This window comes from Lissotriton helveticus, chromosome 1_1 (assembly GCF_964261635.1).
Source record: "Lissotriton helveticus chromosome 1_1, aLisHel1.1, whole genome shotgun sequence".
Classification (NCBI taxonomy): domain Eukaryota; kingdom Metazoa; phylum Chordata; class Amphibia; order Caudata; family Salamandridae; genus Lissotriton; species Lissotriton helveticus.
Window position 1 is genome coordinate 1,655,869,013 of NC_136057.1, and position 26,399 is coordinate 1,655,895,411.

The 26,399-nt window shown below is 42.7% G+C and overlaps 1 protein-coding gene across 1 annotated transcript in view; it reads left to right on the top strand.

Moving 5' to 3' along the window:
• The first annotated feature begins 334 nt into the window (after nucleotides 1-334).
• LOC144773854 (TRAF family member-associated NF-kappa-B activator-like) overlaps nucleotides 335-26,399 on the top strand; it is an 85,265-nt gene continuing 59,200 nt past the window's right edge. The window contains exon 1 of the mRNA XM_078658944.1: nucleotides 335-548. The gene's annotated coding sequence lies outside the window, so the exon portion shown is untranslated. The remainder of the gene's footprint in view (nucleotides 549-26,399) is intronic.

Sequence of the window (26,399 nt, forward strand, 5' to 3'; positions counted from 1 at the left end):
TTTCTGTAAATATGTCCCTTTGCTTCTCACGCAGCGCAGCATTTGCGACTGCTGCACTGAGTGATAATTTAGCAAAATAGGGCCTTGCTGACTTGCAATATCCTTATAATATGTAGTAGAGGAAAGGTTATCCCCTATAGTAACCTATTGCAACATTATATAGACTTAGGTTGCTCTGCAGCTGGATTGCCTATATGCCAAACAGGAGGGTTCCTCTATTGACAATGTTTCCTGTTTTTCAGCTAGTATTGCTCATAGGTTTCGCTTGTCTCATCATCACGCCTGGGAATTTCCCCTTCTGCAGTATGGTAATGCGTCTCGGCTGAAAGCCGCTCTTGGTTTCGACCAGAGCTTAAGTATAGAAGGCTTGCACGAAGTATACAGCCTGAGGGAAGAAAGTGTTTTGCTGTGGTCAGTTGTTAGTTTCTAGACAAACCTTGAGAATTCATATAGCTCCTTGAGTGAATGCGTCCAGTCTATAACTCTGGACTCCATTTTGGGCGGCAGATTGCCATCGTAGGAGCCACACTGCTTTTCATCATTCAAAGGTCAGTAACAGAATACATCCGAGAAACCTCTGTTGCCTAGAGTGCAAGCAAGCTGCAAACTGGAGCAGCACGTTATATATTTTTTAGGGTCTTATTTGCTGTGTGCATGAAACATTTTAATTAATCATTTAAAGGATATATGAGGTTACCTTTAACTGCCGATTTCATCTACAATTCCTCGTGGAATCCTCATGCTTTGAAATATTGCTTCTTTCCTGGCAGCGATACATTTTGTTTTCAGTACTGCTCATATAACAAGGCAATTCGTGTTGCAGTAGGGGTCAGATTTGTACCAATAATGGGCTTAAGTTATTCCATTTATGACAGGAGAAAGTGTCACTGGTGCAGAATTATTGCCCTTCATTGAAGGGTTTAGACCAGAGAACGGTAACCACGAGAGGGGGCGGTTTAGGGTTTGCTGGTACATCCTAGGGTTAAAATTTGAAATATAATCATTCTTTGGAGATGAGCATTTAGCCGATTTGTGGGTGAATGTGCTCCCTGTGATGCTGACAAATGACAGCCCCATTTTAACAGGGAAACAACCTTTACAACGCAACTTTTACAACGCACTACCATTACAAGGAAACTTTTACAACGCAACATCCATTACATCGCATGCCATTACAACGCAACCATTACAACACATGACACTACAACACATACCATTACAACGCATGTCATTACAACGCAGTCATTACAACGCAGTCATTACAACGCATGCCATCGCAACGCATACCATTACCATCCAACACTTACCCTACTGTTGCACCCCCTGGAGTTAGAATAGTAATTTTTACCCCTACACTATCCAATACTTACCGTACATGCAATGTAATGTTATGCGTTGTAATGGTATGCGTTGTAAAGGTAGTATGTGTTGTAATGGAATGCGTTGTAAAGGCAGTTTTTAAAAATTCATTGTAATGGCATGCGTTGTAATGGAATGCGTTGTAATGGATGTTGCGTTGTAAAAAATGTGTTGTAAAGGTATGCGTTGTAAAAGTATGTGTTGTAACGTCATACAACCGTTTAACACATTCGGTTGTGTCCGATAGACAAATCCGATCTGATCAAAACAGTTTTTTCATTCTCAGGGGCACTTTCCCACCAAAAAATGTGTTTCTTCTTTCCCCCAGGGCCTAAATGGTATTTTTACTCATACAGACCCGCCCTCTTTACCTTTCTCTGGTTTTCTGTTCCTGTGCCCCCCTTCTCTGAACCGTTTTGGGGAGCAGGGATTTTATCAATGTTAACTGTACTTATAGAACGCACATTCACAGTGGTTTCTTGGCGCTAAGGTGAGCTGTTGGGTGGTGAACTCCAATCCGTTTGCAGTCTGCACAGTTTTTCCCACTTTGCGCTATGCGGAGCGTGTGCAGTTCTGAAAAACTCTGATCCGCAGAGTTTTTTCCTCGCTTGCGCTCGCCAACGTTTATGTTGGTGAGCACGAGCTAGGAAAATCAGACCACCTCCCGCCGAGATTTCCCAACGAGGGCAGTCGCGGATGGTCGCCACTGCACACGTTGAGAAACCTTCTGTTCGCATTCAGGAAGCTGCCACTTGAGTAGAACTTCTACTTGAGCGGCAGAAAGAAGCAGCGCCCTCTTCCGCTGCGCATGGTGCCATTCGCAATGAATTTACATCACGGGGCAAATACCCGGTGCTAAAAATCATCGCGAACGGCATGACCTAACACACTCACCACCTTGCGGAACTCTGCATAGCGCAGCGGATCTCTTTGGTTAATTCACAGAGTTCCACGAACTTCGTCTAGGCCTAGCTGTTAGCTTTACAGTGTAAATGAAGCAGCCAAATCAAACTAGAGACCAAAGGCTTTTATAAATAGGCAGGTCTTTAAAATCTTTCTAAAAGACTCCAAGTTGGATTGAGAGTAGAGATCAGGAGGTAAAGTGTTCCATTCAGCTGGTGACAGAACAGAAAACCTTCAGACATCGTGTTTGGCTTTGTGAAATCTAGGCACTGCTAGTAGATTTGCTATGGATGAACATAGTGTCCATATAGGAACACATTTACACACTCGTTTGGTCATGAATTGTGGGGTCAGGCCATGAAGGGCTTAAAAGACTAAGCAGCAGGTTTTGAACTAAATCCGCTGTTTGGAAGGTTAATAAAGAGAATGAAGGGCAACCTAAAAACCTCGTGAGCTTGGGTATCGGTACAAACTGCGGTAAATGGGCAACAAGGGGATTATTAATGTCAATGTTTATATGTTTTTTCCTCTATACGTATATAATTTGTCTGTCCATCAGAAAGACATTGGGCCCAATTCACAAAGGCAACTTACGAGTAGTAATTTTACAAGTGTGGAGTCTCTGCACTTGGGGTGGAGTCTCTGCACACGGGGTGGAGTCTCCGCACTCAGGGCAGAATCTCCGCACTGTGCACTCTCTGCAGTCCTAAAATTTCACTCCAAGTGCGGAGCCCCGAAAGCGGAGACTCCGCACTCGTAACTTTACTACACATAAGTTACCTTCGTAAAGCAGGCCATTTAATAGTAATCCTTTGAATCAATCCAGACAAAAATGTTCATAACAAAAGAGCAAAACAAGAAGAGAGGCATACAAGTATGTAGACGTATCTTTCAATTATTGCACTTTATAAAGATGAAAGCAAGTAAACAAAGTAAAGACCCCTACTTAAGCTTAGACCCCATTGGGAGAGACGGGTTGAGTATGCAAAAATGGGTCATATAGCTTGGATAGCATGGACTACTAAACCACCCAGTTGGTGTGCATAGTGCTATGATGACTACTGTGATAAATCTAATATGCTTTTCAAAAATAGAGTTGCATACAGCTCACTGGCAAGACAACGTGGCATACAACTGGCAGACTGGCAGGATAAAACAGCCCAGCTCTCCCAACAAAGTCTGAACTAGGGGTGGGTGGAACTCGTGTAGTTTCACTCCACAGAATTCTGTGAAGTTACATAAAAATTCTGTGAGATTCTGTGGTGTTCCGTGAGCGGGCGGAATTCGGCACGTTGAGCTGCTCATGCTGATAGTTTGCACAGGTGCTTGTTCCATGCTGTAAAATCTGTGCGAATGGCACCACATGACGGGCCAGAGGTCGCTACTTCATTCTGCTGCCCAAGTAGATTTTCTACTCAACCTGCAGCTTTCTCAATGCGAACGGTCGCAACCTGCCTGGACCTACAGCGGATAGAAATCTCGCTGGGAGGCATTCTAGCGCCCGAAAATCACGCTAGGGGATGTAAATTCTCACTCGCGCTTGGCAACTTAACTTTGGCGAACCACACGTAATAAAAAACTCCGCCACGCTGATGTTGGCAGAGTTTTGCCATAACTCTGCCTTCTAAGCGGAACGTGGAGTGGGCAAAACTCTGTGAACTCTGCTGGCAGAGAGAATTTTTCACCCACCCCTATCATGAACATAAGTAGGGGCCTCAGTTTATCCTATGCAGTACACTCCTATTCACTTCACTCACCTCTGCAATCTACATATCTGCGTTAGTCACGTATGTCATTTTTCTCCCTATAGGCCTTATCAAAATGGGCTGAGGGCCTGTTTTGCAGGCAAGGTGTCGAAAGTTTAAACATATAACTGGGGATTTCTTTGAGTTAATCAGGCCACCCAGGATTTTGCGAATTTGCGATATGCAAACAACCCATGAAATAGGCACGTTTGTAAAAGCCCAGCGTTTTTCACAAAAGTGCTGCAACATTTAAAAAAAAAAAAAATTATTTACCAAAAAATTAGGCTGATTCACCTTTTATTGGCTCTGCACTATCGCCGTGTCAGTCTGTCAGTCATAATCACTTTATTCGGATAATTAAAACCATAAAAGTACACTACAAAGAATTTATAAAAACAACCATAAAACATATATAAAATTCATTCAAGATATTCTTAAGCACCATAGAATATAAAAGTAAAATCATTCCCCTCCTTATGGTATGAGAACTAGATCCAAATAAATAAGCATTTAATTACAGTTAAAATAGAACTAAAGTATGTCATATTATGAGGTCCCTTTTTTCCTTTCCCTAACACCTGCAACTAAAAAAACTGGCAATGTTAAAACTTTCCCATGCATTATTTAACATCTGCAAGTATACTAACGCAGGCCTAACCTGCATAAAACCCTTCCTCTTTAAAATAGGTACTAAAAAACGTTTGTGGATATGCAGATATCAGATATGTCCCGGAACATAGTAAAGTGCAAAGTGTCTTGGGAAGAAAAGTTGTCACAGGAGCAGCGACCCAAATCTTTCTCCGAGCTAATTAAGGAAGGGAGGGTTGGGAACAGGCAAGCTGGCGGCAGAGGTGTTAAATTCCTGCCTGTTGAGTGCTTTGCAAATGCAAGCTACGGGTCTGGCTCCCTGCCTATTTCCCCAGTCCCCCTCCTTCTCCACTGCCCATTCCAAAGAGATGACCCTCCTGCCTGCTACTCGCAGCCTTCTGTAACAAGGTGCTCAATCCACTGAGCTCCCATTGTAGAGCTTAATGAAGTTACTTTTAAGATGCTATAAAGCCTCACAACTTTTGGTATTGTGCCACTGGACTCACCAAGCTCCTATGCAGTTTGGGATGTCCTGATCTTATATGCCTGGAGGAAAATCTGCCTTTGTTGTGAACAAATTGCACATTGTATGTTGTTCAAGTGTAGGCAGATCTTTTCAGCTGTTGCTAAAATTCCGTCAGTCTTGAGGATTTGAAATAGTTCGGTATATGTTATGTTGCCTAAGATCACACCCAGAGTGAGAGTGTTCTTAGGTGTCTCTCCATATTCTCATCCAACTGCTTGCCTACTTCGTTCTGAGTGGTTCATCTTGCATAAGACTGTACGCCACTTGTGAGCAAAAGGTGCAGCTGCAAATGCACCGGATTCAGCTGCACTTACTGCACTGATGATAAACTGCATGTGGAGAGGGCCACACGTGTGTGTACATTGGAGCAATAGATTGCTAAGCAAGTTTTTAGTCAACATTGTAGAAATACATTGGCTAGCGCACCCCCGCTCAAAAGAGGATGGCACACAGTGTCATGATAGACCCAGGCATCTTGTCACATCTCTAAAGTAAAATAGTGATTGGTTTGGTAAATTGCTCATTGATCTTGCTTTCACCTTTCCCACGCATGTCTTCACTCATTCCTGAATTATCTGTAACTGTTTTCCTTCCCTCCATGGGTCCCATACATATGCCTCCACTCCCCATTATGTCTCCACTCCACCCTGGAGCCCGTCCCAGACCTCTCTCACTCCTTTCGTTCCTTTTGCTGGGTCCCCATCTAGTCCCACGTAACTGCGCAGCTTGAGGGGCGAAATCTACTTAAAGGTCTTGATTTATTTATTCATGACTCTTACAGGCAAGCTTAGTTTCCGAAGAGGGTGCTGTAAACGTGGTCTACCTTATGAATAGCATCACTTATTAAGTCTCACCTAGGCAGCGCTTGCGCTGTCTCTTCGAGACATGCTGTATTCAGGATATGCAAAAACAACAATTGATGGACAGAATGCAGAACAATGTCATACATTCACCCCAGTACAGAGATCTGGGCCTAAATCCATCGTTTTTTTGCAGTGTGGCAGGGTATGCTCAGACGTGAGTCCCTTGCTCACTTTGCCACTGGATTCAAACAAACCGGGCTGAAGACGGCTGCAATGCCAGAAACCGGTCCTCGGAAGCTTGTTTCCGGTCCAGGGAAGGCATTGCTTGGCAGTTCGGGCTGGACAGTTCCCATGAGGCACAGGGTCAGACTGATTTGCATATGGCCATGTCTGAACTGGGGTGGCAGAGTGGGCTAAAGAACGGTGGTGGATTAAACCCAGATCTTTTGACTGGGTGTGAGTGTTTGATTGGTTCAGATGCTCCGTCCATTACCACCCCCTTTTGTACCTCTTTTGCCCGCCATAAGTGTGGCAGGGTATGCTCAGACGTGAGTCCCTTGCTCACTTTGCCACTGGATTCAAGCAAACCGGTCTGAAGATGGCTGCAATGCCAGGAACCGGTCCTCGGAAGCTTGTTTCCGGTCCAGGGAAGGCATGGCTTGGTAGTTCGGGCTGGACTGTTCCCATGAGGCACAGGGTCAGACTGATTTGCATATAGCCATGTCTGAACTGGGGTGGCAGAGTGGGCTAAAGAACGGTGGTGGATTAAACCCAGATCTTTTGACTGGGTGTGAGTGTTTGATTGGTTCAGATGCTCTGTCCATTACCACCCCCTTTTGTACCGCTTTTGGCCGCCATAAGTGTGGCAGGGTATGCTCAGACGTGAGTCCCTTGCTCACTTTGCCACTGGATTCAAGGAAACCGGGCTGAAGACGGCTGCAATGCCAGAAACCGGTCCTCGGAAGCTTGTTTCCGGTCCAGGGAAGGCATGGCTTGGCAGTTCGGGCTGGACTGTTCCCATGAGGCACAGGGTCAGACTGATTTGCATATAGCCATGTCTGAACTGGGGTGGCAGAGTGGGCTAAAGAACTGTGGTGGATTAAACCCAGATCTTTTGACTGGGTGTGAGTGTTTGATTGGTTCAGATGCTCCATCCATTACCACCCCCTTTTGTACCGTATTCAGGATATGTGCATAAAGCTCCGCCTACTTCCTGCCCATCTTTTTAATTGGCTCATATCCGTGCCCTTTTAGATGGTTGCTTTTCATTGGTCATTAGGCTTTGTAGTCCCTCCTTAGTACCACTCTGTCTCTTTTTGGAAACTCCCATGAGAACATCCCCTATTACATGTGTTATTACGCCCTAGGTTTTAATTACGGCCTCAAGGCACTATTTTCTTAAAGGCCTTCAGACAGGACACTCACTTGGTCCTAAACAAGGTTGGCAGTGGTTACTTTACTCACTAGCACATCTCACATTTATGTTAGACCTTTTATAAATTTCCCTTCATCAGCTCCACATAGAGTACAACCTAATCCGGAATTAATATAATAATTCTTTTGTCACATTTTAAAGCTACTAATTGTATATATTGAATGTACTGTGGTACTATCTTGCATGCAATGCATTATGGGTGGGGTGGATTTATCGTATCTTCAAAGTGTATGATGCTCACTAGGGACCTCTAGGGACAGCTTGCGGTACTGCGCCTACACATCTCACATTTATATTAGACCTTCTATAAATTTCCCTTCATCAGCTCCGCATAGAGTACAACCTAATCGGCATTAATATAATTAATCGTTTTGACACATTTCAAAGCTATTAATTGTATATATGGACATAGCTATTTGAATGTACTTGTGGTACGGTCTTGCATGCAATGCATTATGGGAGTATCATATGTGACCAAAAGTTTGATGCTCACTAGGGACCTCTAGGCGCAGCTTGCGGTACTGCGCCTACACATCTATATTTGAACTTCTATAAATTTCCCCTCATCAGCTCCACATAGAGTACAACCTAATCGTAATTAATATAATAATTTGTTTTGTCACATTTCAAAGCTATTAATTGTATATATGGACATAGCTATTTGAATGTGCTCTTGGTACCGTCTTGCATGCAATGCATTATGGGAGTACCATATGTGACCAAACGTTTGATGCTCACTAGGGACCTCTAGGAGTTGCTTGCGGTACTGGCAGTGCTGGTGCCTTGCTTACTAGGGACCTCTGGGAGCAGCTTGTGGTACTGCACCTACCACATCTCGCATTTATATTAGACATTCTATGAATTTCCCTTCATCAGCTTCACATAGAGTACAACTTAACCTAATCCAGAATTAATATCATTCTTTCGTCACATTTCAAAGCTACTAATTGTATATATGGCCATAGCTATTTGAATGTACTTGTGGTACTGTCTTGCATGCAATACATTATGGGTAGGGTGGATTTACCAAATCTTCAAAGTTTATGATGCTCACTTGGGACCTCTAGGAGCAGCTTGTAGTTCTGCACCTAGAAAAGCAGTGCTGGTGCCTTCCTCACTAGGCAGCTCTAGGAGCAGCTTGCTGTACTGCACTGAGACATACAATGCTGGTTCCTGTCTCACTTTGCAATCATCTGCAATGCACTAGGTCTCTCATTACTGAAAGTATGAGCTATTGGCGTTGCATTATTATTTGGAACACCAATAGCTCAACCTGTCAGTAATGCAACACCTATTGCCTTACAAATGCTTGTTTTTTAAACTGGCAGCAGGTGGATCATATGACTTGTATGCCTTTATTTAGTGCTTTGAGTTGCATGCAGACCTGTGATGATTTGAAACATTGTAAATGGCAGCTGTTGATATTGCCGAACTGCTTGGCTTAACCTATGCTCCAGAATATTACCACAAAGGAGAATATAGCAAACAAACACTGTCAGACACTTTAAACATGCCTATTTCAAAGTGGAATACTATGCTAAAACAATTTCCGTTGATTTATGTCCTAAAAGGAATAATTACAAGTTAAATAAAGTGTCACAGTAGTGCCGCAAAATTTACATTTTCGTGTCGTAAAATGTAAATATTTGACCTGCAAAATTTGCAAATCTATGCCGCAGTATCCTGCGGGGTATGGTTAATGCATTAACTTTAAACAGAAGGAGTCAGAAAATTTTGATTTTTCTCTGTTTCCGACTTGTTCTGTCTAAAGTTCAAAAAGTTATGAATAGGGAGCTACCCTTTCTGTCAGGAAAAGGATTGGGTCAACAATCATATACAAAAACAGAGCTCCTTCTCCTGATTTTATGAATTGTGGGTGGTGTACCAATCCCAACCGGGACGTTCACCTTAATGAAAGAGATTTGCAGTATTGTCTGGGTTACCAAATTTCCAACTAGATATATCAGACCCAAAAGTATCATGAAAAACTACATATGCACAAGAAATGCTTAATTTAAAAATTGTCATTCATTTATTTGTAGAGTTTAAAATTCATAGTAACACAATTTTGTTATAAAAAACAACAAGAAATCCACATTCACTTTTTGCAAAAAATTTAAACACTCTCTAAAAAAATCTTTAAGTTAAAAAATGCTTATACAGCATTGTTTTCCACAAACATGTTAAAACATCATAATTGTTGAACAATAGATTTATAGGAACAAACTGTCGACGCGGCGTTTCGGTGCCTCTTTTAATCTTGCACCTTCTTCAGGACTCGTTCCCTGATTTGTCACATCTATAAAAACATATATCATAATACATCTCATTAGGTCCCATTCTTTTTAAACATCAATTGCACTTAGATTACTAAACATATTAAATTGTTCCCTAATATTTGGTAACCCCTACATTTCGCAATCCAAGATTTACTAAATCTTTCACAAGCATCTCTAACTGTCTACATTCTCATGCGTTTTAGACAGATTGCCTAATAGGCAAAACAGTGCCATAGTCTTATGACCTAGACACTCATGGGGTGTTTTGTTAAATTAACACTAGGGACTAACTGAGTTTTCCTTACTTTACTGTTCAGTCCCGCCCACAGATCTTTCTCAACTTACCCAGGTGAGTTATATTCCCTGGATCTGTTTTCTCAATCTTTATGAGTCTGTTTGCATCTGCTCATATTTCTTTCTTATCTTCTGTACTAGAAAGAAAAGAACCTGTCTAAAGTTCATGCATTAACTTGGAGAAATTCTCAGTTAAATGTTTGAACTTTTGACACCTTGCATGCAATCAAACAGCGGAGTCCACTATGATATGTACCTAGATTTCTTTCTGAAGTCCTTCTGTCTGCATCATATACATGCTTCACACACACGCACACAAGCACGAACGCACGCACACACACACACACACACACACACACACACACACACTGTAATTGTCTTTCCCTTGCAGTGGTCTATATTTTAACATCTGAGTACCTCTTTCACACACCTTCCCACAATATCGCAGTTAAATTTGACACATACATGTCTATCACTCTGTGCATTTGGTTGAGAGGCCATGGACTCGATGAATATATATTCAGCACACCTTTATGACCCACTGACAGGCACCGTCAGAAACCTGCACTGCTTTCAGCCTTACCTCCATAGCTCTCAATCGTGTATCATCATGAACACCCACCCACACCCTGAACTCACAGTTGAGGCGACTCAGTCTGTAGTATCTGCTATACAAGACTCATTTGTTGCATGAATAACTCATCATCGAAAATTAATTACTACTAGGAAAGACGACCACTCATACAGACCACTGAACCTAAAGTCAAATATGTGAAATATATAACGAGGGACTTCTTTGTTGACTTGGATTACATTGTGTTCTTACATTTACTGTCGGGAAGGAGATACATGTTTATGCATTTATTGTAAAGGACACACATATTGGTCCTTGTAGGAACTCATTTCAATGTCTGTGTTTAATTGCTACTGGTTCTGAAAACTGCCAAGACCCATCACACTTAAAGCCCTGCATTCCCTGTAGGTTTCTATGGCCCGCCTTGCTTATCCCTCGGCTACTCTGCCCCAATAGTTCAACCTTCTTTCCTTTAGTCTTAAGTCACCATCTTTAGTGGTAGTTTGATTCTCTCCGTTTATTTATATTTTTTAACTGTGGATTGTTCTTGTGTCATATTTGCAGTTTTCTTATTTTCATTTGTAGTACTTGGGTTTGTAACATTCTGGTGATATCAATTGTGTCTAATATGTTATGTTGCATTATATTTTATTGCACCATTTATGTAGCGCTTACTATCCCTATGTGGGGTGCTAAAGCACTTGCCTGCATGGGTAGCATGCTATACCAAGCAGGGTGCGTGGTTGGAAGGATGATGTCTTTGTTTTGATCATTTGTGGGAAGTGTTTCCATGTTGTGCGTGATGACCACTGAGGTGTGTTGATCGTGTTATGACGGGACGCAACGCGTATCAGCATGGTGGATGATGAAGTGTGAGAGACATGTGCACAGTTTTATGGTTTTCAGCATATTTGCAGCTTTGAACAGCTCTGCAGGTCCCTTTCCGTTATTTCTTATGATTATAGTCTTCCTAGCTGGTTATTGCACTGTGTTGTCAAATTTGAGATTCTGAGTATAGTTATGGTTTTTGAGATGGCATGAATGGAGAAAGAGAGATGTGGAGTGATCTGTTAGGATGGTAATTATTATCATCACTATATCTGAGTGTGGTTGTGAGATGTAAAGAAGCAGACAAAGTTTATAGATATCTGTGACCTGCAGTGTTTGTCTATTTTAAAGTCCTCGGAAGAGTGCTGCAGTGTGAGACAGATCTATTTAGTTATTCCATGCTTGTACATTTGGTGATGTTGTATTTTGGCTGTACAGCACTCATGAAGGACTACCCTCATCACAGATATGTCTTATGTGAATGTAAGAGGTAGGAGTTACATTTTGCTAATACTGCTACATGCTATGGGTCTTGGTATTACTGTAGGCCATAAATGTTGTATATGCAAGTGCATAACTATATCATGCCTCCAACATAGCAGTAAAGCGCGCTCTCAGGCGAAAATAGTAGATGCATCTTTTGGCATCTACTATTTTCATCTGAGAGTGCGCTTTACTGCTGTGTCGGAAGTATCGAATTGCCGGCTGGCTCCACCGGCAAACGCCCCACCTTCCTTGGGTCGCAGGTTTTCCGGCAGGAGCAAACCGGGTTTTAAACTATATAATGCCACAGATCAGCCCTTCTGAGTTTACCTACATATCAAAAGCAATTTGCTGGTCGAGTTGTTTCCAATCTGTGGATTAAAAGCTGACGATTGCAAGTAAGGGTGCAACTGTTTTCTGGGCTCTATTGCCAGGATAAGGTGGTGCAGTTATATAGCAAATATCCATGTTTTCAACTGTCTTTGAAAGTGTATATGCTCCTGAGTGCTTCTAATGCTGGCTGGTAGTTAGTGCCAGAGCTTGGCAGCTTGTACAGAGAAAGCAGTACCTCCAAAGGGATTCTTACGGTGAGGTGCTATGATGATAAGTAGCGCAAGCCTGGTGCGCAGTATTCTCTTTGTGCTAGTCGTCTGCACTCAGCCTCCCATAGAGCTGTGGATGCATCACCGTATAGCTAATAGCTTAGTAATATGTTTCTGTACTTGCCACTTGTCAGTGTCCAGTAGCACACATATAACAATCCCACATGTAACAACCATGTTTTACCTGTGTAACATTACAGAGTGGTTTAGTGGGTTACAATAGTGTTACCTCAGACAAGTTGCTTTACCACACATTGCACTCCTGAGGCTGGTCTGGACGACAGGTCTGGAATACTGTTTGCCTAGTCTTTTTTAATTTCAGAAATACATTTTGTTTTCTATGTCTCCTAGAAGTAAGTCAGCAATTTTTGAGGGGGTGATGACATTGTAGCATTAATCTGCCCTTGTCTCTCTAAAGTGTTTGAAAAATGCAGCATTCCAATTTGTTACAAATATCGCTTCTCTGTCCAGGAATTCCTTCCATGCTACTCAGCAGGACTGGTCCTGCCCGCTGCAGCACTTGACGCCAGAGCTTTGGCAAGCCATCTCGTTAAAAGTAAAGAACTCTAACCACATTAAGGATTATTGGTTATACTTGTATGTGGTGATCCTCTGTTTGGGGGGCAATGCCCTAACGCTCCAATGGATGGGCCACCTCTGGGTCTGAGTGCTGCTCCAGCAGGGATTGGAGGAGAGGATTGCCCCACACCTCAGGATGGGGCCTCTGCTGATCAGCTTCCGAGGGCACTGCTTTTATGAATGCACATTGTGACAGCCTTTTCACCCCAGCCCATCACGTACGCTGTGTGCCATCCAACTGTAATTGGTATGTTGAGTGTGTCACACAATCTGCCTAGTGTAAGCATTCCAGGGTTTGGAGTCGGATCTGTATGGAAGCGTTTGATGGTCCTTACTCCAGTACTTGACATCAATAAATCAACTTGCCTGGATCTTGTATTTTTCTGTGGAATTAGTGTGACATCATCACTGGTGGCGAGCTCTGCTTGCAAAGTGGGCTAGTGGCAGACCAACCAATCCCCTTTGGAGCCGCACAAAATCCTCAGCTGTCCCCTTTGATTCGGCTGGATGATGGATCTAAGTCTGATTGGTGTATTGACTTCAGCAGTGAGTTCATGTTTTGGAGTTATTTATGCTTTAGAAGTAAGAGCGTGTGCTGCTTATTTGAATCCGGCCCAAGCACAAAGGACTTTTGCCAAGGCTGCCCGGGGGGCCACGTAGGGGACCCTCCAACAGGGCGGCCGTCTTAGTGCCACAGGAAAACAAAGGACACAGTGAATGATGTGCCTTAGTGCGCATTGCTTGGCTGCTTACATCACCCACAACATCTTGATGTATGGTACATGGCAGCCATCTTGGGATAGGGACAGTGCAGGGAATGCACATGGATGTGCCCCAATCCTCTCACTATTACTCACAAGTGACGAAATAGAAGTAGTGGCACCTTTATTCATGTGAGTTTTTTTTCTTAAATGGTATTGCAAACTTTAAGAAACTTTAGACTTTTGTGTCTATATCAAATTTAAAATACACGAAGTACTAAAATGTAAAATACGCTCCTTCTCCTGGCTGCCTCATTACATACATATATGTTTATCGGCAAAAATATCTGCTACTAAAATTATAGTTTATGTGAGCAGATGAGCAATTTCACTGTTATTGTCAGCCTCACGATTAAAAAACCATATATAAATATATTCAGCTAAAGGCAATGCTTCCATTATCCACTCTTGTGTTGGCTGATTGTGCAGAAGTAAGTGTGAATGAATGTAGTATTTTATTTTGTTTACTTACATTTTGTTTAAATCTTTTTTATTATCATTTCCAAGCAACAGTTCATGTCACCTGTATAATTTGGCATACTTTGATTTGCCCCTATCTCCCCATATGTTAAGCAGTACCAGTTAGGGCCCGTCCTGTATCTTTAAACCTACCACACGCCCTAAGCATTCTCGGACCCTCTTCCTGTAGGGGCTTTTTTCCAGCAATAGAACCAAAGTATGTGTGTGAAGGTACCCCTATGATCACACCTCTTTGCGCACCTATCATTATTTACCATCACTAGTAGGATCCTTGTAGGATTTGTAGCTGTATGAGGCAGAATCCTGCTCTGATTTTCACCTCCGTCAGAGCTCTTCCCACTCTTCATCTTACAGTTCCCAAGCTCTGGCTCCAGTGGCAGCTCTAGGCTCATGGCGGCTCTGGGCAGGGAGCGTAGGTAGGGGGGCCCCGGAGGAGCGCAGGCGCGGAGGCCAGTGAAGAGGTGGGGAGGGTCAGGGTGTTTGGAAGTGGAATAGAGCCGGAGGCCGCCAAATCCCTGCCAGGGGCCGCCACGCAAATATGTATCCATCCTCAGAGGATTATTATATTAAGGCTATATAATGGCGTGGCGGCCCTGTGTAGTTGCACAGCTTGCACATGCCTAAGGCCGCCCCTGCTGGCTCCCAATCACTTTTCAGTTTCCCTAGATTATGGGTCTTCAAACTGGGGGGCGTACTCCCTAGGGGGGCCTTGTGTGATCTTGGGGGTGGAGGAGGCTGACTCTGGCCAAAAGAAGTCTTATGCTGATAGCAGTGCTTTGTTTTAGCGGAAGAAATGAGCAGTAGTAAGTCGCTCTGTGATGGGCCCTCACTAACATCTTTTGCCATTTATATCCTAGCTGGGAGTCTGTGTCAAAGGGGAAGGGACTCCAAATATTCTTCAAAACCCCCAACCCCATTTATAATAATCGCACTGTGGATACTTTTACCCGCTAGCAAGGCCTGCCTGATCAGAATAATGTGTTTGGCAATCATATCTTTGGGTGCATTTGTAAAATGGTAATAGAACTTAGCTACAATGTTTAAATAAGTCCCGACATATTTAAGCATTGTCAATTTAATAGAATAATTATGAAAAATTCTGAGTGGGGCCCAATTATTATTATTTTTTTCCACTGGGGGGGTCATTAAAATGTTTGAAGACCACTGCCCTAGACGATCAGGGGAGTTATTGACTATTGCCCTACAGATCAAAAAGATTGCCTTTTTGAGGAAAGGTTCATAGTGGGCGCTGTCCTCCAGTGGTGACGTCATTTCTGTCCTAATTCTTGTTCTTATGGGATGAAAGCGCTGGTCGATATGAATGTAGCATTATAGCTGCAGGTCTGCATTAGGTATTCTTTGTGAAGTGTCTTGAGAGAAACTGGTCCTCGACCCTTTCCATATGTCACCCAGGTTGCTGATGCAGATGATGTCCAATTCCAGAAGACCCCTCAGTTTGCCTACTTCTGTTGGTGCATCTCTATCTCATAAGGGTGTTTCACTTGTCTGACTTCCCTCCCATCCCAAATACCTGTTTGTCTACTTCCAAACTTCAAGAACTGATCTCATGTGTTTGGGAATCTCCTGCCCTACTTAGCCCTGTATAGGGCTGCGAGGTATCCCTTGGAGTCCATCACAACTCAAAGAGGCGGGTCCTATTGTGGGAAGAATATCCAGTTGTTAACCACTTCTAGTTGGGCCTCTCATCACTTGCTCAGTTTTATTATTTGTACTGCTGTTTTACAGTCCCACATCGAAAATGTTAAGAACCCATATGGTTATTTCCCTTTACATTTTGACACCGCATTCGTTTGACCAAAAGAACTTTTCATTTCTAAAGAATTTAGACATGGTTGCATTATACCCCATATAGTTCACACCGCACAGATTAGTACCACCTTCTAAGCAGGTGCGCGAGAAAGGGGCAGATTAGGTCTATCCAGGCCACTAGGCAACTGACATTCAGAAAGTGAAACCTAGCAAAAACACACAGGTGGTATTTCATCAAAATCACAAGGGAAATGAAAGTGATATCACATTCTTTGACCCTGCTAATGTCACAGGAAGTTACATCAAATGATGTATGGCTGAGTAGTATCATAGGAAATGACACCGCCCAGCTCATGACTCTGATAAAATAACAGATGAAAGCAGGATAAGAACATCCTAAAATAAGGGTAAACCTAGTAAGATAACTTCAAAGACTAATGGATGTGGCAAGGAAGAGCACGGGAGTAGCAATTGTGACATTCCTTGTGCCTCCTGAAATTGTGTCAGTGTCATCAGTTACAGCTCATGAGATCCTTTATGTTTCATGTGATGGGCTGGTTAATAAACATCCCTGCTTCTCCTCTGCTCTGCTACTAGAGAAGCATGAAATGGCTGATCTCGAATCTGGGAGAATTATGGGCGCAAAAGATAGAGCCAGGGAGCTCCCCAGAGGGCACCTCGGGCGCAGCAGTTACAAATGGATATGTACCAAGGACCCTCCCTCCCCTCTGGAAAGACACAGGGAAGGCAACCTTCAAAGGCTGGGTCAACTGGATCACCTTCCTCAGAGGGGCGGATAACATAATGGCACTGCATGCACCCAACCACACAGCAAGGGGCGAAATGTGGGCCTCGCTGTATAGACACTTGGGTCCAAACAAACCCCCATAGAAGCCGTCATACTCTGCCCAACGAAGCCAATAATGGGCACTGGATGCTCACCGCGGAGAAACATCAAACATCATAATGCTCTGTCTCCCCTCCCCCACACCCACCTTCCTCTACTCCTCCTTTCCTCACTCCTCTCTTTCTTCTTAGTGAGGGTACAACAGTGTTACCTGGAACAATTTACACCAACCAGCAATTCGAGTGTTTATGACTTACTTCAAGCCATACGAGCCACTATGCCTTATGTAACCCCAAGGCGTCTGTATTCACCCTCACACACTACTACTGTACTGTGTATATATATATATATTCACAGAAAAAACCATAGGTTATAGACCATATATAGTTAGGAATTAGCATTTACAAAACCTTGAAAATTCACTGAAAAAACCATAGGTTATAGACCATATATAGTTAGGAAATAGCATTTAGAAAACCTTATTTTACTCACACAAAACCATTGAAATTCCATATATAGTTAGTTGCACTAACTATATATCGCGCACCTGCAATCCACTGCTGATGATGTCACATATTACATCATTCATGACATGGTCAGTGACATCACTGATGACATCACTGATGACATCTCAAATGACATCACTGATGACATCACTGATGACATCTCATTTGACATTACTGATCACATCACTGATGACATCATTCATGTGATGATACAATGAACCTCTTCAGACTCTAATATAACCTTAGATACACTCAGTGTAAACAGACACTCACAGACTGTCACTCATCCATGGAGTTACTCACACACCTAGTCAGTCTTGCAAAGAATCAATCACACCTCGATTTCCTCAACTATATAGTTATACACACCTTACTTATTGGAACATATAATAACACATATTTACTCTGTTATACAATCCCTGATACAAGTTCACAATAATCCATACAGCCACTCACACATTCACTGGCTCTTATGCACAGTTATTTATATATGTCAACTATCACATGTACTGTGTTTTACATATGTACTTACTTTGACATGTAGCACTGAGATATCCATTCACTCACCAATACACTCATGCACACAGTCAACCGCCCATACAGATGTTTCCACATGCACTTTTGAACCCATACATCTAGTGAATCAACTGCTCACACATCTATGCACAGAGTCATACACCTCCCAGACACCCACACACACACTCAGTCTCCCATACAAATACTTGGGCAACTAATCAATAACCCATATAGTTAGTCATATAGCTAATGATCAACACATGCATCAGATTACAAAACAACAGACACAATGATGCACAATTTAAAACAGTTTAGTCACTAACCCATGCACTCAGTGAGACACATTTAATCACTCACTTATACAGTCAGTCATGCACCTACTAAATCCTTCATCCAGACACTTATACATCCACTCATTCTTCAATATGTAAGACATATTTTAACTTTACAGAAGCATACAGTCACTGGATGTTGTCATCAGTGATGTCATCAGTGATGTCATTTGAGATGTCATCAGTGATGTCATCAGTGATGTCACTGACCATGTCATGAATGATGTAATATGTGACATCATCAGCAGTGGATTGCAGGTGCGCGATATATAGTTAGTGCAACTAACTATATATGGAATTTCAATGGTTTTGTGTGAGTAAAATAAGGTTTTCTAAATGCTATTTCCTAACTATATATGGTCTATAACCTATGGTTTTTTCAGTGAATTTTCAAGGTTTTGTAAATGCTAATTCCTAACTATATATGGTCTATAACCTATGGTTTTTTCTGTGAATTTCATTGGTTTTTTAACAGCTAATATCTGTAGCTGTAAAATGTATTCTTCTTTAAATCCAAAAATATATTTTATATGTTTATGAATAATTTTTTTTTAAAATATTTTTTTTTCTTCGTTCCCGCTTCGCGAATCGGGAAGCTTCCCGTTAGCTGACCTTGATGCCGCGAAATAGACCGCGAGCCGGTAAACGTTTCTTTACCGCAAGTGCCGCGTTAGAAAACAACATCGTGACGCCTCCCGTCCGCATGACGTTCCACGTTGTCGCTTGATACGTCATATGACGTGCTACGTTAGCGAACTGGTACGCGAAGCGAGTGCCAAAGCGCAGGTTTCTGGAAGCAAACCGGGAGGCCCTGCAAAGCGCTTAACGTAAACACAGCAAGTCATGTGACTTGGTAATAACACTTTTCATTGGTTCATTTCACTTTTGGTTTCCTAATGATGTAAGACTAGGTCATATAATCTAAAATGAACACTTTTGATTGGTTGAGAACTCTTGTTTTTCCCAAATGATGAAAATCCCTCCTTCTTTCCTCACTCTGACTTTCATCATTGTGAGAGAAAGACCCTTTGTGATCACTGAGCAATGGCTTCTTTAGTAGCTTCAGCTGGTGCTTCCCCACCACCTCCACCACATCCAAGGAAGAGTGGACCACCTGCTCAAGTTGTAATTCAACAAGAAGAAGAAGAAGAGGAACAGGAGGACGAGCACGAAGAGAGGCAGTTTTTGCCTGAGCAGCCCAAGACGTCTCACCGGAAAGAAAACTTCATTTGGCAATTTTTTAAAATTCCCAAAGGTCAGAAAAAAGTAAATGCAAGATACGTAACTTGCCTTATATGTCAAGATAGACTGTCCAGAGGGACCGACAAAAAATACAGTTTCGGAAACTACACAATGCATCGCCATATGACTAGGTGGCATCCTAACAACTACAGTGCTGCACAGTTTCGGAACGACCTAGATAATCTCCCTATTATGGCCAGAAGATCTGTTGTACCGGAAGTAACGGGACCAGAGGGCAGGGAGATGGTGCCAAATATACAAATGAGATTTGGTGAAGTAAAACACACCTGCGTATTTTGCGATGGATTCATTTCCTACGGAGAAAGAAGCATCACTCTGATCAACAGAGCTATTGACTATCATATGCAAGTTTGTCCGAAACGCCCAAAATAATAAATACTTCTTTTTTTTGTTTTGTTGCTCCTGTTGAGCCCTTTACAATGAATCGTTTTCATTGCCCCCTCCAAGAAAAACCCAAAAAAATATAAAACTGTTCCGAAAAATTCAAAAACAGTAAAAAAATGTTCAGAAAAATAAAAAAAAAAGTTCTTTTCAGAACTACCTCCCCGTTATTAAAAAATTGGTACAATATTTGGAACTGTGCCAACCTCTATTTCTCTTAGTTCGCTTCCTAGTTCGCTCGCTGGTACGCGAACTGGAAGCGAACCAAAAACAGTAAGTATAAGGGAAGGAAACACACACTTATGTTAAAAGAAAGACAACTATAGGGGAGTAAACTAGAGATACTATTACCCATAATCCACTACTGATGATGTCACATATTACATCATTCATGACATGCTCAGTGACATCATCAGCAGAGGATTGCGGGTTTTTTGGCAACATGCCTTATCCACGGTTTAATAACGCTGCCTTTTGCTTTATATAAGTTTTCAAATTGTATGAAATATATACCAATAGGTCTTTATGAACCTTTAGGTAGTGCTTTTGTTCATGAGGTCTGGTCGCTTCCATACACATACAGATGTTTCAAAGATGATCAAGAAGTTTATCTGAATGGAGAGGAATGCACTGAGACGCCAGATCATTCACTAATGTGTAGGCACATACAGTTACACGATTCATGCAACAAACACCGACCAAATATGGCTTGCGTGTTGCAAGGCACGCCAGTTCCTGCTATCATCCCCACGTTCAAGTTGTTGGAAAATGGTAGTTATTTGATGCTCAATAATGAAGATTGTTCTGAGTTAATTAAAAAGTATTCCTTTTATCGTAACAGTAAGTGAACGGGTTATTTGCTGCAGAAATGTTCTATTTCCTCCCACACATGAACATAGGGAGTTTTCAATCTGGCCACAAATACCAACCTTGGGACACGTTTCAACGGCATGACAAGAATAAGAGCTCTTTTGTCTCAGAGAGAGGTGGCCTTGAGTTCGGCCCGTGAAACTTTCGTACTTCACATAGCGAACACCCGTACACAGGTTTGCCTTTCAATTTCAGCAACATGTTTCCGACTATCTTTAACGCATCCTCCACAAAATCCCTGGCACACTTTTTTAAAGTTGTTACCAGTGGTCTCGTGACTTCATTTGAGAAAATCTTTGGAGTCATCCCTGCTCCCTTTCATTCCATTTTCTCCACTCTGCTTCGTGGATTGCATTTTTACTTGCATTACCAGCGGACGCTCTTGTGCTTTTTTACATTTTTAAATATGGATGTCCCTCCTATGCAACCTCCGACCCTGCAGCTGCTGACACTGTTCCGCAATCGCATGCTAGAATATTATGGCACAATGCCGTTGGCGATATTAAGCACGGCATATGGATTATCTTTTCGGTTCTCCTACTTCACCTGTGTCCAGCCTGTATTTCACTGCCTGACCTGTGATTTCGATTGGGCCATTGATTTGTGTCTCTGCGGACCGGTTTCTCCTGACGTCGACTTTAATCAGCTGATGACTCCTATCATTACTCACGAGTTGATTTGTCCTGGCGAAAGGATTATGGCTGTGGCATTGATGCATGGACTACTTGGTCCCTGGAATTTACTGGCGGCAGCACAGTCTTTCTTGGAACACAGCTTTCTTGAAAACCCACCGAGCTGTCCTCTGATGGTGATAGAGGATCCGGTGCTGGGAGAGCACGTATGTTCTTTTCCGCTTTTAAATTGGATGGCTGAACTGTTTTCGGATGAAGACGGTGACTTCCTATTGGAGGCTGTTGCAGCTTATTTTGCATACACAGTTATGTCATAGACCTTTTTCATGTTTCATATGCTGAGTACTAGCATTTCATTGACAATTCATTGACTTATTTGTCAAGTTTGTATTATTTACCTTGCCTATTGGCTTAAGACTCGATAAAGTACTTGGCTGTTTTATTTTTCTTTAGCATTGAATTTTCCTAGTTTTTAATGCTTTACCTTGCGGACCGTCCACATATAAACTTGCAATCTGCTCTCATGAGATGGCACTTCTATTATCTTATTCAGTTCGTTTCCGGATCATGAGGAGGTGTCATCTAGGTCCTGGATATCTTTACACCGTGTTAAGTTAGCATGGGCTCATTACCGGTTTAAACGCCATTTTTCCTTTTTTGCAACTTCTGCACACGACACTTAGTTGTTGCTTTAGCTTTCCACCTAGTAGTTCATCGTGGTTTACATGAGAATAATATGTTATTGGTCTACTATCTGCTTTACTTGTTAAACTATATCTGTACAGCGAGTGCTAAAGTTTCAAGAACAACACGATACAGAATTGTTATGAGGTCTGATCTCCACGACTTCATACTCATAACATAAGTGCAACTTCTGCCAATTCTGGGCATGAGGCGGGTTTTATATTGCTTTGCCGAACACACATACACAACAGTTGATGCGGTTCACATGAAGAGAGAGCTGGTGTATGCTGATGTGATTCCTTCAAATGTAAGACACTAAAGTATGGACACGCCCTAAACCAACACAAAGAGACCTTCTTAGCAAATAATATAATATGTGTATTAGGGAGGGTGAGATATAAGCAGCCGCGGGCCGTGGAGGGAGTTACGATGGGGCAGGGAGGCGGGGAGGGGGAGAAGCAGGGTGGAGCCCTCTCTACCTTGCCCCTCCCCCTCCCCGCCTCCCTGCCCCACCGTAACTCCCTCCACGGCCCGCGGCTGCTTATAAGTGTTGCTAACTCTTATTCATTTACAGCATGTTAACATACTGTCACCATTCGCTTTTTATGTACTAGTAACTATGCTGGTAATTTTGCTACTGATAATATGTGTACTTGTATTCTCCACCCTGCTTCTCCCCCTCCCCGCCTCCCTGCCTCACCGTAACTCCCTCCACGGCCCGCGGCTGCTTATAAGTGTTGCTAACTCTTATTCATTTACAGCATGTTAACATACTATCACCATTCACTTTTTATGTACTAGTAACTATGCTGGTAATTTTGCTACTGATAATATGTGTACTTTTATTATCTAAGGTACTACGCCTGAGAAGACGGCATTAGTAAATAAACATTTCAAATACACATGTGTTCTTCTTAACTCCATGTTCTGGTTTCTAAGAAATATATAACGACCGACTGTTCATGAGTTCCACGTATCCTGAGGTACTATAAGTTCATATTCTGGATTGTCTAAACATTGAGAGTTTGTTATATCCAATGTGACACTGTACCTAGCTTGCTAAATAGTTTTTGATTACTAACGTGAGTTTTGGGACACCCTAATTCGCCGAGGTTCCAATCCTCTGTCCACAGTTCTGTGTGAGAACAGAAACCCTGCGACAAGGGCACCCCCGACCCTTGCTGGAGCTTCATCACACTTGCGATACAACTCCAGCAATGCGCCACCTTTACGGCACAGATACATCACGCATCTGTGCTGTTTTTGCCCCATGATGCGCCGCATTGTAAATGCAGCACACCATAGGTGACGGAACAGCGGCACAGAATGACTAACACATCCCTGGTGATGCGCCAGTCATCATAAATCTATCCCTATGCTTCTTATCTTGTTAGAGATGAACCGCCATATGTATCATAAAAGTTATTTGCATTTCCTAAATAGCGAACTTTAAGGAATAAATAGCGATTCTTTACCATTCCTAGTTTGCGATGAGCTATTTGCTAATTAGCCGAATGTAGCCCAATGAAGCCCAATGTAGCCCAATGTAGCCCAAAGATGGCCGCCAGACACACAAAAAAACAAATGTAGCCCAAATATCAGCCAGATGTAGCCCAACTATAGCCCAGTGACAGAATGACCAATCAGCTTCGCAAACCTCCGTTACGCGAAGCGGAGCGCTGTTACAGATATATATCTTTTTTTGAACGTTAATTTCTCAAAATCCACTGGAGCACATATATTGAGACCTAGCAAAGGCACATCGGGCTACCAGTCCCTAATATTTTGCCAAGTTTCGTGCAAATCCATTCAGCCGTTCAATTATTATTTTTATTATTTTTTTTTGCCCCGCGGGGCCCTTTTAAAACCTCCACATCAAACCTAGGGGGTCAGCGAGGATCTACTATGCCCCCTTATAGTTATTTCCCCCTTTGTTTTGACCTCCTCTTGTCTCTCGATCCTACCGAGAGACAAGATGGCGGCCGCTACGGACTGTTTGGAATGTTGACAGACGCCGGAGAACCAATCAGCTTCGCTTCACAAAGCTCCGTTGCGCGAAAAGTCCGCGAACCAGAGCGCTAACCGGTCCGCTGTTACAGATATATATCTTTTTTTAAACGTTAATTTCTCAAAATCCACTGGAGCACATATATTGAGACCTACAAAAGGCACATCGGGCTACCAGTCCCTACAATTTTGCCAAGTTTCGTGCAAATCCATTCAGCCGTTCGGGCTAAAAGTGAGGCCAACCGCCCTATGGAAAACTCAATGTTAAAAACACGTTTTGGGACCCCCCTTTTTTCTCGGCCCCCACTGGACGAACCCCCCCCAAATTTTCAAGGGCTGCTCAGAAACAAAATGTGCCATTTTCCTGAAAATTTCAGCCGATTCCGTCCACAAACGCCAAAGTTATTAGACATAGAATTTTCAAAAAACCCATAGAGAAAAAATCCTAACTATATATACCTACTGGCGACCGCCAGTAGGTAATACAAATCTTCAATAAAATACTTTGAAATAAAAAAAAAACAAATGGATATGTGCCATGGGCTGGGATGATTGATGAATGAACTAGGTCTAACCGCTAAGAGGCAAGTGTAATTGTCTCTGTGTGATGCCAGGAGGGTGCAGTAGAAAGTGCAATGCTGTTAAATGGGATTGTGTGCGCTCAGGCCAGAGTTCACGTGGAGATCTAGACGCAGATAAGTAGATACTGATGTAAAGAGGATTATGCTGTTATTAATCCTCCCCAGATTAGTGAGCCTTTTTTTTTTACATTTTCAAAGCTTTCCCTAAGCTGCTGGATGTGTGTTAGCGTAGTGGGGGTTGTACTGGACGGTCATCATCCATGCTGTAATGTTTTTATTCCTTCCTCTGACATCCCACTAAACTACAGACGTCACCTTTTACCACTTAACTCCTGAAACTTTAAAATTGAGGGTCCCAAATTAGCGCCCACAGTGATTTTTTTTTATAAATCTTTTTATTATTTTCAAACAAAGAGAAAAGCATTAAATAGACATATCATCAAACAGCAAAAAGAGATCGCAGGGCAATGATACACGTCACATTGATTGGAAAAAAGGACTTTCAATAGTACACATGGGGTAGAGTGATTGAGTAAGAGGTAATAGGGACAGATTTGTCTCCCCAGTATTTCTACGCTAAAAGTGTGTCTTGTTCCCGATCTTCGTGTGATGAGGTGGGTCCCATATCTAAGCCCCTATAAGAGAGCCATCCGCCATCCCGCCCAGATCTTTTCCCATTTGAGCGGACAGCCCAACCCTTGATATATCTGCTTCTCGTTCAACATGCACCAGTCCGTATCCCGCTCTCATTCCCTCACGTTTGGGATCCTCACTGCCCTCCATAGTCACGAAATATTCCGTTTAGCTACTATAAGACCTAATGACAGCCCGGTCTTGGCGAATTTTGGTGCTCCCCAGATGTGTAAGATGCATTTGTTCGCTGTTTTGGGAGGGGGTTCCATAGTAATCTCCCCAAGGGTTCTTTGTAGTTCGATCCAGAAAGTTTGGAGCACTGGTCATGCCCATATAATATAGAAGAAGATCCCTCCACACCCACAGCCCCGAAGGCAGAGATCTGTTGGGGTGCGTCCCATGGCTCTAAGTCACCCGCAGTGATTTAAAATGCACTCAATCTGTGTCCGTCTTTGCTGGAGGGTGTCCACTGACGTTCCCTTTACTTACTGTGGAAAATTGGAATGCAATGCCCAGCTCTTGAAAAATAATTTGGACCATATTTAGAGTATTGCTGATACTCTGTCAAAATGTAGACAATATGTTGTCTGCCATATTGACTTGTGAGCCGCGGGCCCGCAGCAAACCTATACTGCTCTAAAGAAGCAAGCAGCAAGTAGAAGTAAGTGCTTTACCTTATTTGAATTCCATACCCCATAAGTTCCAAGTTAGTGGCAAGTGCATCATTATGATCGTCCCTGGGGCAGTAGCCAGTGGCCAGTGCATGGCCTGAAGTGGCTTCTTCGCTTCTGCTGTCTGCTCTGACTCTAACAGGGCTAGCTGGTCCCTAATCAGTTAGACGGGGACAGCGGGCCCAGAGTGGAAATAAAATGTGTTGTTTGTTTGTGGATTCCCTCTCGATGTAGGATTTTCTCCTTCCTCTTGTGTAGCCAGTGTCCCACATGCACCGTGAGCACAGCCAGGGCCCCGTCTTTCCTGACTATGGGTCTGTACAATAAAATGTCCCCCATGGTGTACAAGAGTCTCCTCACTCCCTCACTTCAGTCCAGTGAGCCACTGCACAGCAGCTGTGTAATTCTGCACTCACAGCTGGGGTGGCTGGCCAGGGAATAGGTTCCTTTTAGTGATACAGCCGCCC